Source organism: Vombatus ursinus, unplaced genomic scaffold, assembly GCF_900497805.2.
Source record: "Vombatus ursinus unplaced genomic scaffold, bare-nosed wombat genome assembly UNPS02004827.1, whole genome shotgun sequence".
Lineage (NCBI taxonomy): Eukaryota > Metazoa > Chordata > Mammalia > Diprotodontia > Vombatidae > Vombatus > Vombatus ursinus.
In genome coordinates, this window is record NW_020944605.1 from 3,532,957 (window position 1) to 3,553,058 (window position 20,102).

Genomic DNA, 20,102 nt, shown 5'->3' on the forward strand with positions numbered 1-20,102 from the left:
ATTCCACAATGAAGTAGTAGACTGAGTTGAATATGGGAACAAAAACTACTTAAATTATAAAAAGGAAGCTAGTATGCTGGAAAAAAAATGTTATTTTCACTTCCTTTGCTTAACAAGATGCGGTCTTCATTTCTCCCTTTGTCTTATATGCATGATTATTGGAGTTAGCTTCAAAAATGCCAGCAGCTTTCTCAGTAAATATCATGACTAGAAAAGCACAAAAATTGACCATAATTTAACCATATTGGGTCACTGTTATTGGAATTTGAGGGACATAGTGAAGCTAAAAGGAGGAGAAAGAATGATTACTGCTGGCAGTAATTAGGCTACTTGCATCTATGGAGGATTTCAGCAAAATAAGTTCTTTGTTAAGAGATTCCTTCTCAGATAACCTCTGCAATTGTGAAAATACGTAGCAGAACTGTTTGGTATCTCTGAGAACTTCTCTAATGTAAAAATGTGTTTCTCACAGGGGCAGCTAGGTGATGCAGTAGGTAGAGTGTTGGGCCATGTGTCAGAAATCTCTTAGTTCAAATGTGGTCTCAGATACTAACTGTGTGACCTGGGCAAGTCACTTAACCTCTCTGTTCCTCAGTTTCCTCACTGTAAAATGGGAACGTTAAAAGAGCAACTATCTTGCAAGGTTGTGGTAAAGGTCAAATAAGATAATATTTCTAAAGTGCTTTTCATAGTGCCTATCACATATTAGACACTTAATAAATGCTTGTTCCCTTAACAAAGTTCCCCTTCCTGGGGCAGCTAGGTGGTGCAGTGCATAGCGCACCCGCCCTGGATTCAGAAGGACCTGAGTTCAATTCCAACCTCAGATACATAACATTTACTAACTGTGTGGCCCTGGGCAAGTCGCTTAACCCCATTGCCTAGCCAAAAAACAAAACAAACAACACCCCCCTCCCCCACTATGTACCAGGAAATGTTTAAGAGTCTGGTGATATAAAGACAAAAACAAATAACATCGTTTCTTCTCTGAAGAATTTATATTCTATTTATATAATTCTAAGTAAATACAAAATATATTCAAAGAAAATACAAGGCAATTTATTAGAGTAGAGAAACACTAGCATCTAAGGGGAATCATGAATTACATCATAAATTGGCTGTTAAGCAAGCTAAGGCGTTTTAAGAGACAAACGCATTACAGGTTTGTTGGTATAGTTTTTGCAATGACATGAAGACAGGAAATGGAGTTTCAGGTGAGAGGGTCACAATAAAAGCCAATTCGGCTAAACTACAGAATTCTTCAAAGGGAGTGATATGTAAAAAGTCCGCAAAAGTAGGCTAAAGTCAAATTGTAAAGTCTTAAATGCTAAACAGAGACACTTGCGGTTTTCCACTCGCTCCCCCTTCCCCGCACAAGCATTGCTTTGGCTATATTGCGCTCACACCGCAGCAGCTGTCACCGCCTACTCCTTCCGCTGCCATGATCATTTACCTGGACCTCATCAGCCACAATGAGTTGTTTTCCGACATTTACAACATCCAGTAGATCGCGAACTAGCTGTACCTGGAAGTGGAGGGGAAGATGGTCAGTGGGACAGAAGGTACCATTGATGATTCACTCATTGGTGGAAATGCCTCTGCTGAAGGTCCTGACTTTGAAGGAACAGATGTCACTTTAATCACTAGAGTTGACATAGTAATAAACAATCGTCTGCAAGAAACTAATTTCAGAAAAGAATCCTACAAAAAGTACATCAAAGACTATGTGAAATCAATCAAAGGCAGACTTGAAGAACGCAAGCCAGATAGAGTAAAACCTTTTATGACGGGAGCTGCACAACAAATCAAACATACCCTTGCTAATTTTAAAAGCTATCAGTTCTTCATAGTCTAAAACATGAATCCAGATGGCATGGTGACTCTCTTGGACGTCTGTGAGGATGGTGCGACCCAATATAAGATTTTCTTTAAGGGTGGTTTAGAAATGGAGAAATATTAACAAATGCAGCTGATTACTTTGAATCACCTGTTATCAGAACTCGAAGTGGCTTTTTGTCACTACACAACACGAGGACTTGGACAAGCTTGGACTGACGTCATCTTGAGCTTTATTCATTTATTTTTTACCTTTATTTTTTTGCAGTAGAGGCATTGTTTAAAAAAAAAAAGAAAACATGTTGCGATTTTCTAAAATAAGAGTCTTTAACCCCCCCTGACCACCCTCCCTGCAAAAAAAAAGAGAACTTTGAATCTTACTCTGGAGGAAAGAAGGATCCACTAAAACTATTTGAGTAGGAATACCTCCTCACATTGAGCCATCCCATATATCAAATAGTTTGTTTTAAAACAAAAAGAAGAGGGGGAAAAGTCAGCACAACTTGTCAATACATTGAACAAGTGCAAAAATAGTGCAACGTTTAACACCTATGACCTTCCCACGTCCACAAAGGGGTGGGTTTGAGGTGTTCTAATAAATCTGTTCATTCAAGTATTGGTAGATAGTCATAATTTTCATACATTCACTTTTGAAAAAAAGTTTTTGTATATGGGTTTTCTTTCCATTCATATTGTTGTAATTACTGTGAATATTGTTTTCTTGGCTCTGCTTATTTCACTCCACTGTAAATATTCTTGTAAATATTTCCATACTTCTCTGAAATCATCACATATATACATTTATTTTACAGTACAGTGATATTCTATTACATTCATGTACAAAAATTTGTTAAACTATTTCCCAAAAACATAACATTAAATTTGTTTTCAATTCTTAGCTATCACAAAAAGTGCTAGTTTAAACATTTTGGTGTATATGGTAACTTTCTTCTCATCAAAGGCTTCCCTGTGATAAAAACCTAGTAATGGGTTCTCTGGTACATTTTAGTTACTTTAATTACATAATTCCAAACTCCTTTCCCAAATGATTGTACCAGTTTGCAGCTCCACCAATAATGTCAGTATGCCTATCATTTCACAACACCTTCAACATTGACTATTGCCATTTTTTTAAATCTTTGTCAATTTGCAGAGCCTGAAGGAAAGCCTCTAGATTACATTAATTTTTATTTTTCTTATCATTAGTAATTTTGAGCATTTTTTCTTATGGCTGTTAGTATTTTGCAATTCTTTTGAGAATTACTTTTTCATTCTCTTTGATCACTAACCTTTTGAAGAATGGAGATGTGTGTATGTGAGTGTGTATGTGTGTATAATCTTTGTACAAAACTTCTTTGATAAAGGCTTGGCTATATATATAGATATAGATATAGATATACATGTACTTATGTATGTATAATTATCCCCTATCTTAAATATCACCATCAAAACTACCTCTTATCAATACCAAGTGAAAGTTTAGGAATTAATGTTCAAGAGAAGCAGTCAAATGGGGGGAACATCTTCATATCAAACTTCTCTAATAAGAGGATTTCTGTGTGTGTTTGTGTACACACACAAACATTTACACGTATACATACACACATGACAGGAGTTTATGGGGTATTCAGGGAGGACTAAAACCTTTGATGTGGGGACTTGCTGAGCCCTTTTCAGGGCTGCTTATTGACCTTTGGTATCCTATTGTCACCTAACTCTCACCTTTGGCTCCAAGAAGCTGTAGCATATTCACTGGCCACACCCTGATAAAAACATTTTGGCAGATGGATTAAACCAGGTTGAAGATAACTGACAGACCTCAAGCCCGTTGGTGAGTTAGTGGGATGTCTACCCCAAGCATATGAAGACTTTCCCCAGTGGAACTGGCAGAAAACAATTTACTCCAACAGCCATGAAACTGGCTGAAGTAGGCTCTGTGGAGTGCTTAGAGCTTGATCAGACATTGAAGATGCCAAGGTCATTTACTGCATTCCAAGCCATTTCCAGTAGTCCTAACTTTTGTCTTGCCACTGGACTTCAGTGATCCTGGAAGAGAGAATGAAGCTGACAACTTTGTGCAACTCTGCCTCAATTGAATGTAATTCACACGTATGTCAAGACATTACCCTGTGATGTTATCAGTTCTCTTTGAAAATAAAGGACAAACAACACCAACAATATACATGAGACTAAACCCGTCTCAGAGAAGTTTGATACAAAGATATTTACCCCTTATGTGACTGCTTCCCTTAATCATTAACTCATAAGTTCCCACTTGGTGTTGGTAAGAGGAAGTTTTGATGGTGATATTTAAGATAGGGGATGAATGAAGAAATAAGAGATCAATGAGAAAAGAATCTTGGTTCTTCAGACCTAGTCAGAATAATATGTTACCATTCATTTCTCATGGGATGGGCAAAAGGGAAAATAAATAGATTCAGCTTCCATAGAGAATAAAGGAAAAAAGCAATTGAAAATTATTATATTCCCAAATCTATGTACCTAGAAATGATGCATTTGTAATTTCTTAGGCTATAGATGTGCCAAGGTCATCATATTATTTGACTCTATTGTCCTGCCTATGATTTATTACCTGGTAGTATAAAGAATATAGGAGAAAATTATTTCCTAAACTGAGAAATGAGAGTTTTTAATTAAGTAAAAGAGGTTTCTGGATAATTAATATAGACAATTCTTTACTATGATTAGATTTGCCTGAATATTTTAGATTAAAATGATTTAGAGTTCCTACTTGTACTAAAAGCCTCAGGTAGTGATTCCTTCTTCAAAATCAAGTATGTCTATTTCCCAGAGTAAAGTTAGGAAATGAGAAATTATCCTTGGATACAGCCGTACTCAAGATATTCGTCACAAAAGGTTACCTGTGATAATGAACTGATGTGGTTTCTAATTATCTCTGTGAAATAGCAGGCAAATGGTTGAGAGTGACATCTGGTTCTGAGGGAGTGTTGATGGGAAATAAAATTTTAAGATACTGCCCCTTAAACAATATAATCATAATACTGAATAGATTTCATACTGGTATAGGATTCTCAGGCACTTAAGGCTTATGCTTTAATAATGATAGCCTCTCTTAAGTGAAAGATGAAAGGAATTAGCACTGAATACTGTAATTTGGAGGAGGTTTCTAAGTAGGAAGAGTCTACTCATTTGTTTTCCCATCATGACCATGATTCTTGTATAGACTTATCAACTATCCCACTCTACCTTAAGAATTTATGCTGCTGTCAGACTGGAAAGGTTAGAATGAAAATGGTTAACAAATAGCAAAACAAAAAAAAAACGTAGATAAATGAGAACTTAGCAAGAGAAAACCTAGCTGGCATCCATGATATCATATTACTTAATCCAAACATATACATTTCAGGATAGCAAAAGAAATGGACAATGTGACAGCTTAGTAGATGTCTTTGAAAGATCATGGAGACCAGGAAAAAGATCCAAGAACCGGAGAAGAAAAAAATCTATTCGTTTCAAAAAAAAAGAAAGGGTGAAAAATATACACAATTACATATATTATTACAATATATTATTGCAAATTGTAGGCTTCTCAGTTTGACTGATTCTGGCCAAAGTTCTAAAATGTATCATTAACAAGTTGAATAGTTAGAAAAGTAAAACATCATTGTTAAAAGAAGCATAAATTTTACAAAGTGCAGAGCATCCAAGATGTGGTTTAATATATATTTTTAAAAATCAATGGCTTAAATAAAGATATAGGAGCCATTTCTTTCAAGAAAGCATAAAATTGATTATAGAAGGTGATACTGTCAACTTCCTGATTGAGGAAAATGGCAGACTGTCTAGTGCCCAGCGTGTTAAACCCTTAGGTAAGAGAAACATGAGCTAGCTGCAAATGGGCTGTTTTACGACGCCATTATTTCTGTTCCTTGGCATTGTACAACAAGGTGCCTTAAGGAATAAGAAGAGTCATGGGTGTTTCTGGTAGATAATTAAACTTTAGAGAGATTTGGTTGCTTCCACAGAGGTTTGGTCTCAGGTAAACTCCAGGGACTAGGAAAGATTGACTGTATTTTTGTAATTTCTTGAAAACTTCCTACATGGACTTATCTCTTCATTATTTTTTTGGTACATTTATCTGTCAGGGTCAGTGTGTTGTAGTTACGTTTCCACTCTTTTTAAGCAGTGAAGTACAGTGGAAAGAACAATGGATTTGAAGTCAGAAGATACTAGTTTTCATACAAATCTTCCTTTTTTTTCTTCTGTCTTTGACAAGTCACTTAACCTTGACAAACTTGTTTTCTCATTTGAAAAAAGAAGTTGGACTACATAAATTCCCAGATTCATTCTAGATTTTTAATGTTATAATCCTGTCATTAAATAAATAAAATGAGAGTGATAGAGGAAGGAATTAGAAAAGAAATGAGAGATATGGACAAAAACTTGGAAAAAGAATTATTAGGTTTTCACAAGCAGCAAAATCTTAATCAAGCAACAGACTCTTTAAAGGTAAGAATGGACTAAATAAAATTTAATGATTCTGAGACTATAAGAAATATTGAAGCTAAGTCAAAAGGACAAAATATAGAAGAAAACATAAGGTATCTCTTTAAAAAACAGACTTGGAATAAAGAGTAGGGAGAGATAACTAAAAACCATGTTAAAAAAAGTTCCTAGTAATTACATATCATAAAAGAGAATTGTCCATGCCTCTTGTAACCAGAAGGTAAAATGCAAATAGAAAGAAGTCACTAGTCACCTCCTGAAAGAAACTCTAAAATAAAAATTCCCGGAAACATTTTTGCTTCAATAATGAAGTTACAATTCAAAGAAAAAAATACCAGAGAAAGACAAAAAGACGTGAGGAAAGATTTTAAGTACTGAGCAGTTATAGTCAAGATGAAACATTATATAGTAGGCACCACTATAAAAGAGTGGAAAGCTTGCAATATTATATCAAAATGGCAAAAAAATATAAGTTTGAAATAGAATAATTTACTCGGCAAAACTGAGGACAGTCCTTTAGGGGGAAAATGAATATTTAATGAGAGGACTTCAAAACATTTCTGATGAAAAGACCATGGCTGATTAGAAACATTGAAATACAAACATAGGAATTAAAACAAAACAAAATAAAACAAACAACAACAATAACAAAAACAAATACAAGTGAGCATTAACAAAGGCTTAAACCAAGAGTGGGAAACCTGTGGCCTCTAGGGCACATGTGGCCCTTTTGGTCCTCCAGTGTGGCTCTTTGACTGAAGCCAAACTTCAGAGAACAAATTTTTTTATTAAGGGGATTAATAATAATATACATAATAGTATTATATAATATATAATTATATTACCTTAATAAATGATTATATTTATATATTATAATATACAAAATATAAATATATAATATATAAAATCCTTAATAAAATCCCTGGGCAAGTCACTTAACTCTCTTTGCCTTAGTTCCTCATCCATAAAATGAGCTGAAAAAGGAAATGACAAACCACTCCAGTATTTTTGCCAGGAAAACACCAAATGGGGTCACAAAGAGTCAGACATAGCTGAAAAGTCTAAACAACAACAAAATTACACTTCCTTAAACACCCTACCAACCCAGTGGCTCAACCTTTTCATTTCCCATTGCATACTCCACTCTACCTCAGTCACAGACAAAGATGACCATTACTTTTATTTGTTATCACCCACAAATGTGCAACCTCCATGTTCATGAACTCTGAAATTCTCTTTTCTCATCACAATTTATTGACTTTCCACCACTCCCTCTCCCTTCCAATACCAAACCCTGATCATACACATTGTGAACTGCAGTCTTTTAATCCCCCAATTATCTCCTTAGGCCATCACTGCTGAATTAACTACATTCTTCTTTCCAGTGCTGAACGGTTAACCTCTACACTGTCTACTTTTCTTGAGTCCCTTGCTCCTTTATCATATTGCCAATTGTGTTCTGCCATATCATAAGCTTGGATCACTCTCATCATCTACTACTTTCACTCCTATACATGTGCTGCTCACTAAAGGTAGATAAAAGCATGTAATATTTTGACTAGGTCCCTTATTGCTGCTAGATAATCCTTCTACGTTTCCCTGATTCTACACAGTCCCACTCACCAAAGTAGCTCTTCTGAACCTTTTGATCCCCTTTAAAACCTCATATCCCTCCCCACCCTCATGTTTTTAACTGAGAGCCTTGCCTCATGTTTTACCAAAAAAAAAAAAAAAGACATTTGCTGAAAGTCCCCTCTTCTATCCTATTTCTCTTCTCATACTGTTTAGATGCCTTTTGCCACTATCTCCTTGCTCGCCTCTGGCTCTGATGAAGGGGTGACTTTTCTCCTTGCTAAGGCAATACTTTCACAATCTCATTGCATTCCACCTTCTCCAGCAGATTGCCCCTCTGTGCTTCCTCACTTATCTTCAATCTCTCCCTGTCTACTGACTACTTCTTTATTGTCTATGTTTATGCCTCAGGTCTTCTCCATCTTCAAAATAACCATTCTTGATGTTTCTATATCTCTCCTGCATTTTATAGCTAGACTCCTTCAGAAGATCATCTATAGAAAGTGCCTCTACTTCCTCTTCATTTTTAATTTTCTAGAGTCTAGCTTCTAACATTATCTTTGCCTTCTCCCTTCAATCCACCATTTGACTGACATAAGACTTGAATGATATGGAAGTCATTAAGTTGATTTCTTTTGAGGACATGGAAGACAATGAAAGACATTTACCCTTCATTGTTGTTTAGTTATTTTTGTCACATCCAACTCTTTGTGACCAATTTTGGGTTTTCTTTGCAGAGATACTGGAGTGGTTTTCCATTTCCTCCTTCAAGCTCATTTTACAGATGAGGAAACTGATGCAAATAGCGTTAAGTAACTTGCTCAGGGTCATACAGCTAGTAAGTGTCTGAGGCCAGATTTGAACTCATGAAGATGAGTCTTCTTGACTCTAGTCCTGGCACTCTATCCACCGTACCACCTAGCTACCCATCTAGCTTCCACTGTCTCCAAAAGTCATCCAGGCTTACCATGTACTCTACCTCTATGCCCTGTAGCCCTCAGGCACTGTCTTTTGATTTTCTCATGTAACCTAAACCCTGGGCCTTAACTATCCATTCCACCATTGATCCCTTAAGATTTCAGGGCATTTGCATCTTATGTGCATCAGAACTTTGTTTTATTAAAACACTTATTATTGTGTAAGCTCCCTGAGAGCAAACTATCTCACTCTTTCTACTTTTATCCCTAGCCAGTGCAGAGCATATAGTGAGTACTGAATGAATGAATGCCTTTTTATGCATTCGTTCATGGATGTTCACAAAGCACCTATCAATGATTTATTTTAGAATTTTCCTAGAAATGTACATCAAAGTTATAGGTTTCTTTAAAAATATAATTTATACTTTTTTCTTTGTAAATAATTTAGACGTTTTCCTTCTTTAATTTATCTTGCTTTCCCCATTTTTCTTAGCTTTTCAAATATTAATGAAAGTGGCTCAGAAATCAAATCTGTCAGACTTTTCAGTAACCCTTTGTATATTCCTCCCCCACCACTAGAATATAAGTTCCTTTAGGACCAAAGTTATCTTGATTGTTTGTATGTACTTACTCAATAGTTAACATAGTACCTGACATAGAGGAAATGCTTGATCAATGCTTTATCTATCTATCTACCTACTTGAGTATATAGATCATCTGCACCAGATGATTTGAATTCTTCAAGGACAATTAGACACTTTCTTATTATTCCTTAACTTGTTTGATATATTAATTATATATTAGTCATTTTTGTATGATTTAAATGTTAAGATATAGAAAAAAAAATAGAAGCAAAATAGAAAGTGATCCTTCTTCCTTTTCTGTTGTTAGTTATCAATGCCCTGTCCATGCCTGTAGAAGTCCTGTCCTTTCTTTGATTTTGCTCTTTCCTTCAAAGTACCTTTAAAAAATGAACAAATAAACTTTTGTTGTTCACATTTTTTCATGCCTGGATCAGTCCCTACCTGAGCTGTAGTATTGTTTGAACTATTTTTGAGGCCATGACATAATTTTGTAATTTCCTTTTATCTAGCATTTCTTTTTAAAATCTAAATTGGTTGATAAGTTTTCTGCGTATCTATGTCTCCTCCAATAAAATTCATTTTTCTTCCACATGAGATTTGTTTCCTTTTGCGTCCTCAGAATTACATTCTCAGGAAGTTCATGATCTATTGGAATTGCATGTAAGAGTCATTAGCTGAAGGAAATAACATAGTTTCTTTGTTAATTGCTGTGAAAAACTAAGATTTGTGTATTAATAAGAAAAAAGAAAGAGAAATTGGTAAGGAAAAGTACCCATCAATAACCTAAGAGACTGAACTGATCATCTTTCCAAAATGATTGATACTCTTGCATGTTACTTTAAATGTGGTGTTTCTAATAAAGGAAATGATTTAACAATCCCTAGGGTCATGAAAACCCCCTATAAAAGATTTTCAAAACTGAAACAAATGGTGTAATACTCGGAATGTTTTTAGTCCAACTGCTTCCAATGATGCAATTAGTAATAAGGAATTAATTAATGATGATTTAAATTTATATTACTCAGAGTGTTTAAAATATACCCATAATCTATACACTGGAAGCCAACCTACAAATGGATGCAATTGTAATAAATTGATTCTTCCACTGATAGTCATTTTATAAAAGTCAGAGATGAGATATAATACTGAAATAATAACAATGAAGACATGATAATGGTAACTACTGAGCTAATAAATGACCTTATAAAACTTAGAAGAATTCACAAGTTTAGAAAGTACCTTTTTTTTTTTCTGGTGAGGCAATTGTGATTAAGTGACTTGCCCACAGTCACACAGCTAGGAAGCATTATGTGTCTGAGCCTGGATTTGGACTCAGGTCCTCTTAATTCCAGTGCCCATGCTCTATCCACTGTGCCACGTAGCTGCCCCATCAAGTGCCTTTCTAAACAATTGGCATTATTCTCTATTTTTTTCAGGCTTCCTACCAATAAACTTTTAAAGACAATTCTAAATTTATTTTTTAAAGGAAAATTACTAAGTACAACATGGATGAGACCTGACTTAATAAGCATCCTTGTAGAAAGTTTAATGTTTATATGAATAGAACACAACTCTAATATCTTTGCCAAAATTTCAATGCAGCATTAGGCTGTATAATCCGCAACAAGGCAAATAACTAACTCTAAACAGGATGACATCTATCATATCATATCTACCGTATCGTGCCTAATTGTGGGAGCCATATTTGAAGAGGCCTGTTGGCAAAATGTAACACCTAGAGTAGGGAGACAGTCAGGTGCTGTGTGTTATCTCTGTTCTCTGAAGATTATGAGATAAAGTGTTCAGAAACAATAGGGGGGGAGTAAGAACAGACTTCTCATTTGTGAGAACTGTTGACTGTTATTTTGTGAAGTAACATTAAAATAATTTTGTGAGGAATATATCTGGATTTAATAGTGATGATTTGTAAAAAGCTGAAGAGACTGCTTTCACGTTACATTTGGAAACAAACTGAAGAGGCAATGAGATGGAGATGCAGGCCTTTACATTCTTTATGAAATTTTTGTAACTTTTGAATAGGATAGAGAAGATTCCTGCAAAGAAAAAAAAATCTTTCTGCAATAAAGTAAATTCCATTACTGTTTTTAGAAATTAGAGAGTCAAGCTGGTGAAGTTGCAGAAAGAAGTACAACAAATTCCCCCACAACCTATCTCCTCCAAACAGATGTAGAAAACACAACATATTGAATCCAGAAGGGGAAATCAATCCAAGAAAAAAACCACAGTGAATCATTTTTTCTAGCCCAGGTTGGCACAGGGAAACTTTTCCCAGAGGAGATTGCTGCCTGAAATATTATCATACAAGGAAATACTGCACAATTGTAATACATCCAAAATACAACAATAAGGGGCCAAGTCTTGTGTGAGGTACAGGAATGAATGCCAAATTTCAGATTTGTCACTCACTCAGCACCAGTTCATAAATCAAGGCAGACTGAGTAAAGTACTTGTACCTAAAGGTAAAATTCTAAGAAGAGGAGTTGTCCTGGGTTCTAGTACTGAGCTAGTTATAAGTTCAGGAGCAATCAAAAGATATGTGAATTAGACCCAAAGAGTAGAGTATCATTTCAGTTTCAATTTTAAATCCCATCTAAAGTCTACACATAGATAACCAGGGCAAGCATAACTAGGGCAAACAGAAGATTACAAGTTTCCAACAACCAGCAAAGCTTTGCAGTTGGTTGATAGTGACTGAGTCAACAGGGTCAAATTTAAGCCTGGTCAGGAAGTTGTAGATCTCATAACTGAAAGGCAATGATCAGGCTTTGCCCTGGATAAGGCCACTTTGGGAATACTGAAATTCTGTAGACCTTCAGTTTAAGTGCTCTGTGAGATTTTGTAATAGTCTAACTCTTAAGAATGAAAAGAACCAGTCCATATATTGCCTTCAAAAATGTAAAGGTCCTAGTCTTAACATGAAGTTTGAAGTCAGGAATTTGTCTGGAAGAATGGAAAACAAAAAGGAACAACACTATAAAGGGCTATTAAGGTGACAGTGGCGTTCAAGATATAAAACTAGAAGAACAGAAAGAATCCAAAGTATCTACCAGAACAGCCTTATTGAAAAATGCATAAATTCAGCTATAATTCTTAGAAAACATGGAGGAAGAGGTTTTTTTTTTCTTTATAAATGAATTTGTTGCCGGTACTTCCAGACTTTATTTCACCTCCGTATATTTGTATTCACAATCTATTGCTTTTTCTTCTGCTTTTTAGAAAGGCTTCCACTATGGATGTAAGTTTTTCAATTCTGCTAAATTTTTTTTTCTGGTATATGGGCCATAAAACCATCTATTTGTTCCATCATAATTTCAGATATGATTATTAGTTCTTTTCTGTGCCATTCTATAACTTCCTGCTGATTCCATGATGGAAACACATCATAAATTCCATATGGGTTGCATCCACACCTCTTGGGTTTCTATGAATTCTTTGTTTTATCAAGTGTTGTTTTAATTTCCTTTGTCTTTAAATATTCTTTTAGCCAAGGTTAGTCACCGAACATTTATTAAGCATTTACTATGTGCCAAGCATTATTCTGAACACTATGGATAAAAATACAAGCAAAAAGAAAAACAGTTCCTGTCTTCAAGAAACATATAATTTAATTGGAAGGAGGAAAATAACACACAAAATGGAGCTAAAAAGCTGGGAAAGGAGTATACTCATATTGAGGAATGGGAATCAAAGTCCTGAAAATCAGAAGCATAGCTGGGAGAGGAATGAAGTTTGAGTAGCCTGGGCCACTTCACAAAATGGAAGACTTAGGTCAAACTAACCAATCAAATAAAGGCTTTTCTTAGGCATGTGTATGATCTTTTGGATGTTTGTGTACTCATCTTTCCTTATAGTTTTGATACCCGCTATGTTGATTTACCTCATTACACTTTAGACTTTCAAGTAATCTTTCTTCTCTCTCTCTCTCTCTCTCTCTCACCGTGTGTGTGTGTGTGTGTGTGTGTGTGTGTGTGTATGTGTGTGTGTATGTGCATGCCGTCCTTTTTTGTTCTTATAATCACTTAAATTTATATTCTATCTTTTGATGTTAGTTATATCCTGGCTGTACTACAAAGCTATCTCAACCCCTGGACACATTTAGGGAATTTACTTTTCCTCACTCTAAGTCTCTATTACAAAACTTCTAGGAGGGTGAACATAAAAGGCCTCAGTGGAATCCAGTTTAATTCAGGCCTGGTGCAGCCATTTACTCTGATCCCCTGCGCCAATTCCTTCTATTGTTTAATTCTCTGGCTATGCTGAAACAGGATCTTCTAATTAGGGAAAGATGGGGTGGATATTCTGGAAAGAGAGTTTCCTTAGCTTAGGAAATTCCTAAGGGAATAACAAATCTGATTCTTCCCTCCTATACCTAACTGTCCTTCTTTTGTGGCTAAACAGAGTCATTGTATTCTGTTTATTACAACTGGATGATGGAGTAAGAGCAAAAGTATACTATGCTAGCAGAATATCTGCAGCAGTATGAAAATCTATTAATGGATCTCAATGTATACTCCAATATATTGGTTTGTGCACTTTCAAGAGCACACTGACTGAAGTGGGGTGGTGGTTGTAATGGTTGAGCATTTTATAGATTAGTCTTTACTGTTGTTAATTAATAAGACTCAACTGGTTGGGGCTTTTGCTTTCTTATCCTGCAAATACAGCTCTAATTGCTCTGCCTCTGTGACGTAATTGCTAATTCTTGTTTGTTGTTATTGTTGTTGTTTTAGAGTCAATGGAGAATAGACATAATATTTAATCCTCCATATTCTTAGTCACTTGACCAGAAAGTCCATAACATATTAACTATTCACATCTTAGATTTTATTTCAATGCAATGAAATTCAAATATTAATTCCTTCTTTTTCTGTCTTTCTCTTCATTTCATTTATATCCATAGTAAACTCTCTTCATCCTCTTTGAAAATCTGCACTTCAGTATCTCTGTAGTACCTAAAAGTCTTTGTTCCAGAGTATCAGTATACTCTGTTCTTTCTCTTGCAACCACTACCAGCAGAAACAATTCTAAAGAATTTCTGCATATTATGACTTATCATGATCTCCTTCATATGTAATACGTAGTTTAATATACTCCATCCTCTTATGCCATTAATATAAGAATAGAAATTTTGTTCACAACACTTTATATGGTATATGCTCATATATTTATAGACTATTAAGTTTCTGTACTGCCCAAATTTATCTTTTATCTTAACTTCCTTCATTCTACTTTCAGAGGGCTCAAAGGGTTTGTAGTAGGAAGAGAGATAAGAAATCACCTAGCTCACCTTTCTTTTACAGATGAGGAAGCAGAGGGAGAGTGAGATTAAATGGCTCACCCTAGGTCACATAGCTAATATATGTCAGATATTGGATTCAAACACAAGTATTCTCTGATTCCAAATACTTTGCTCTTTACATTATTCCATGAATACAGAGCACAGTGTTCTATGCCTGCCCAGTGGTGAATATAATTGATGTGTTCCAAATAGCATTAGGCCAATTTGCTAGCTTTAATTATAGTCCTTAAACAAATTACTAGATTAAGAAATGAATGAAATGTTAAAAATCATGTTTGCATGATGACCTGTTTAAAGCAATGACTCATTCTAACTTGAAAGCTTTACTCCTTAGGGTTCAGAGATGAATTTTAATAGTAAAAAAGCAAAATAACTAAAAGATTGAAAGCTCAAGGAAAAGTGGCAAAAGTAATGGCTCATTTAGGAGGGTCTGTGTGGTGGGAGAACAGAGAGCCTGCTGTTCTGTCTGGTCTTACTTAATGTCTTCATTAACAATCTGGAAGAGGGAGCAAATAGCAATTAATTAGATTTCCCTGGGATGTGAAATTGAGAAGTTGTGTGAAAATTACTGAGGAAGGAAATAATGCAAAAGGACCAGAAGCACAAACAGGAAATGTAATAAGCATTGACCTGAATACAAGGGAGTACAAAGCATATACTTAGAGAAAAAAAATCAGATTTTAAAGATGTATTTAAATAATTAGAAATAAAAGTAATTAATATAGCAAACAACATTTCATGATGATAGCAATCTACCAATTAGTATTTTAAATTTTAAATGTATTTAACTTAAAAACAGTTTCCAGTATGCAGGAGGCAAAACCAGCACAAATTTCATTTGCATTGGAAATCTTAACTGATAAATTTGTTGCTGTGTTCACATTACACCCATTATATCCAGTATGGAAATATTTAGTCCAAAACTGGTAGACATTCCATGTAGGTTATTTATAAAATTAACAGTAAAGATTTGCTTAATGTTTTATTACAGGTAGACTGCCATAAAGATGTTTATGGGTATTTCACCAAAAGGTTCAAGAAAAAAAATAAATAAAGATTGAATTCTAGTCTCTATTTGTTGAATACAATATGGCAATAGTAAAATATGTTTGTTTTAAATGTTTTATGAGCAAGAGAAAATTTTGTTGTTGGTATGTAACAGATGACTATGTTGAACAAAAATCTAATTATCAATACTAAAATTCCAATTGACTCAGATCAGTTTGCCTATATATATATTCTAGGACAAATGGAAAAGTGTAACTGAGTGGAAATGGTGGAAAGGCTAATTTTGAATTCAAACTAGGTCTAAACCAGAAATTATTACTGTCATTGAAAGTTCTGATTTGCTTTAGAACAGATGCATATAGATAGAACAGTCTGACCAGGTCACATAGGAAATTTTATTTCTAATTCAGTCTTGTCATGCCTGATGAATGTGTTAAGAACATGGAAGCTCATGGCAAGGGGTAGGCCTTAAGATAAGAATACCTCTAAGACTTAAGATTCTGAAAAATTGGCTCTAGCAATAAATTAGTTGTGCTTCTCCTACACCTGGGACATTCTCTAATCTTTTTGATCTGAAAAATGGAAAATAACTGCTTGGATGAAATATTTATTCCTAAATTACCTCTAATGATGGAATTTAATGAAGAAGAACATCAAATATAGAAGTACAGAATTAAAAATTTAGGGCATATTTTTTAAAAGTCTCTTAAAGTTTTATTATATCTAGCCCACTGCTTATAATCTTGACACTGAAATCAATCATATAACTAGAGTGCTGTTGCTTAGTAAGGAAGTTGGGGATCCCAAAATCTTCTGAGGGGAATTCCAAGGATTTCTTAGAGTCCAGTGCAGAAAAATTCGAATAATTCTGTTGAGATGTTGAAGAAGATATTTGAATGATGTAAGCTAACTAATATGAGCTTTAGTACCCTTCTTCTAAATTTCTTCCAGCATTAAAAAGTGATAATATGCTTAGAGAAATATCTTAGTTCCAGAATTCTAAGTATATATTTTGTGGTAAAAGGACCTGCAATGAGACACTTTGATTATTGTGGACAGTTTTTATGCAATCTTTATGGAACTTCAGAAATTAAAGAGTTGAACTAAGAAGATTAAAAATTACTTTTGTAGATGATGACAAAATATAACTAGGTTGATTTTTAATTGTCTAAACCATACAATGAATTTACAAATGTACTTCTGTAAGCAATTTAGACAATATTTTTTATTTAACTCCTCATTTTATGTTCAAATTGTAATGTTCTTAAGTTGAAAACTAGAAGGCAAAAGCTTCAAAAATCTCCTCTTCCTTCTCTTTATCCCCCTCCCACTCCTTGTCCTTGTCATTGCCCTTCTTCTCCTCCTCTTCCTAGGCTGTCTTCCTCTTCTTCTTCTTCTTCTTCTTCTTCTTCTTCTTCTTCTTCTTCTTCTTCTTCTTCTTCTTCTTCTTCTTCTTCTTCTTCTTCTTCTTCTTCTTCTTCTTCTTCTTCTTTATTTTCTTTTTTGAGATTGAGTCTCCTTATCTTAGCCAGGATGAAATGACAGCAGCCACGTAGAGGTCTAATCCAGACACTGATTGGCATGAAAACTTTGATCTGCTCTTTTTGACCTGTGCCCAGTTTGTCCCTCTTTAGAAAATCTGATGCCTCACTTTCGGGTGCTTTTCAGACTTTCTATCAACATTTTATCAGCATAAGTCCTCTTTGCAGCTCAGAACTCTGAGCTCAATTGATCCACCAGCTTCAGTGTCCTCTAGTAACAGGGATTTCAAGGGTGTCCCACCACACTAAGGCATTTGAATTTCAATTTCTATACAAATTACTGTGGTGGGTAGGTTGATGATTTAGTGCAAAAGGCATTTTTCTACTAATTAAGAGAACTAATCTTCTTTAACTTCTTATAGTTTTCAATTTTGGTCCATATTTAGCATTCTCTCTAAGCTACCAATCCACAACATACTTAGAAGTTGTTTCCCAGGAAGATAACTATTAGCACAGATTTTAGGCATAAACTTATTGTTCTGTAACATGTCTTATAAGATGCTATTAACAGTTAATAGATCACTTTAGTAACGACATTTACTATTATGTTATAGGACATAAAAGCTTTATAAAGGGTATGACAAATCTTATAAACAAAAGTAATTTAGTGTTTTAGTGGATAAAGGACTGGACTGATAATTTTATATTTTACATATGAATTATCAAAAAAGAAACAATTAATTAATTCAATTTCTAAATCTGATTATTTTGCAAAAATATAAACAGAAAAAAATTCAGTGCCTTTATTCCATTTAAAATTATTAAAAGTATAATAATAAGTTATTGTTTCTTTCATATGATCCATAGTATATAACTAAAATGAAGATTAGATTATCTGTAATGGAGAAATTTTTAAAATATTTCCCATGAGATCAAGGGTAAAGCAAGGATGTCCATTATTTGCTATTCAGTAGTATCTGACATTTTGTGACCTTGTGGACCATATCATGCCAATACTATCCATGGGGTTTTCTTGGGAAAGATGCTGGAATGCTTTGCCATTTCATCACCCAGTGGATTAAAGCAAACAGAGGTAGTCACTTGTTCAGGGACACATAACTAGTAAATATCTGGCACTTTATTCACTGTGGCACCTAGCTGCTATAATAATAATAATAATAATAATAATAATAATAATAATAATAATAATAATAGTCAGAGACAAATGAAATAGGAATGTTCCACATTGTCTTGAGGCAACTAGTTGACATAGTGGACTTTGTGCCAAGCCTAGAGTTAGAAAGACCTGAATTCAAATTTGGCCTCATATGCTTACTAGCTGTGTGACCCTGGACAAGTCACTTACCCCTATTTTCCTCATTGAAATACAACTATAGGAATCAAAAGAAAATGAAAAAGTTAAATACAAGTGAGCATTAACATGGGACTAAACAAAGATGACATGTTTACATTCTAATGTACATTCCCTTGGGCAGCTAAACTCATCTTCATGAGTTCAAATCTGGTTTCTGATACTTATTAGCTATGTGATCCTGGGCAAGTCACTTAACTCTGTTTACCTCAGTTCCTTATGTATAAAATGAGTTGGGGAATGAAATGGCAAACCACTCCAATATCTTTGCCAAGAAAACCCCAAATGGAATCACAAAGAGTAAGACAAGACTAAAACAACTTAACAACAATAACAAATTCTGTTTTTAGACCACCTTCTTAGTGAGTGATTCATATCACAAATCAGTTTTATCTTGTACATTCCTTGTCTCCAAAACATTGAAAAAAATGACCTGTGCCACATGAGTCTTCAGTTTTCTTCTTCTAGACTTCATAATAATGACAAAGTTTCTTAGGACCTTACTAATGATAAGTGTTGTTCATGACAAGGCAAGAATCAGAAGTACATAGTAATCATCTCTTGGGAGATTCTCTGTTTTGTCTTAGGTACATTCTCTAGTAAGACATTGAGTCTATAAACATTCAAATCTACAAAAACTTATTAAAATTCCTTATGTAACAAGGACAATGTCTTCTAGTTATATTATATATTATTTTATTATATTTTATTATACATATATACATATATACATATATATTATATAACTGTATGCTAGACTGAAAACTGTGATTTGAGTCATTTCTTTTTTCAACTATAAATTTCCTACTGTGGCTAGTACACTCATTTGTATATAAATTGTAGTTTGCTGCTGTTTTCTCTCCCCAAGATGTGATTTTCAGACTGGGAAGGATATAATAAAGAACTGACAGCCAAAATGAAGGAAGAAATCATGAGAAAATATAGGTCCCCTCAGTTCAAGTCATCCAGTCCACATAATATCAATATTAAGTACTGGACGGCAATGAAGATGTGATTGTGACATAGCTATTGGTTACCTTAATAAATTGGTGGGGAACAAAAAAAAAGATGCTTCAGAACTGGAGATAGTGAAATGTACCTTTTAAAAAAAGAATAAATGTGGATCCTACAAATTATTACTTATGGTTAATTTGACTTCTGGCAAATTTCTAAAATATAATATTAAAATAAAGATTTTTACACACTTCAAAGGAGAAGTGACATTATTAATGGATTCATCAAGAACAAATTATTTCAGACTAACCATATCCCTCTCCCCCAATTTTTTAACAGAACAAGGGAATTCTAAACACAGAGTATAATGTGATTTCAGCAAGACATTTGACAAAATCATTCATGATGTCCTTGTGGACAAATGAAAGTGATGTGTAGTCATAACCAGCTGAATGACCAGCCCCACAGAATGGTGACTAATGGATCAATTTCAACTGGAAAGATGTCACAGGGTTCAGTGCTTGGTCTAGTGTAATCTACATTTTTGTCAACTGTTTTGGTGAAGGCATA

The 20,102-nt window shown here is 34.4% G+C and overlaps 1 pseudogene; it reads left to right on the plus strand.

The window, feature by feature from the left end:
* Positions 1-1,435: 1,435 nt before the first annotated feature.
* LOC114027796 lies at positions 1,436-1,960 on the plus strand (annotated as a pseudogene).
* Positions 1,961-20,102: the final 18,142 nt, after the last annotated feature.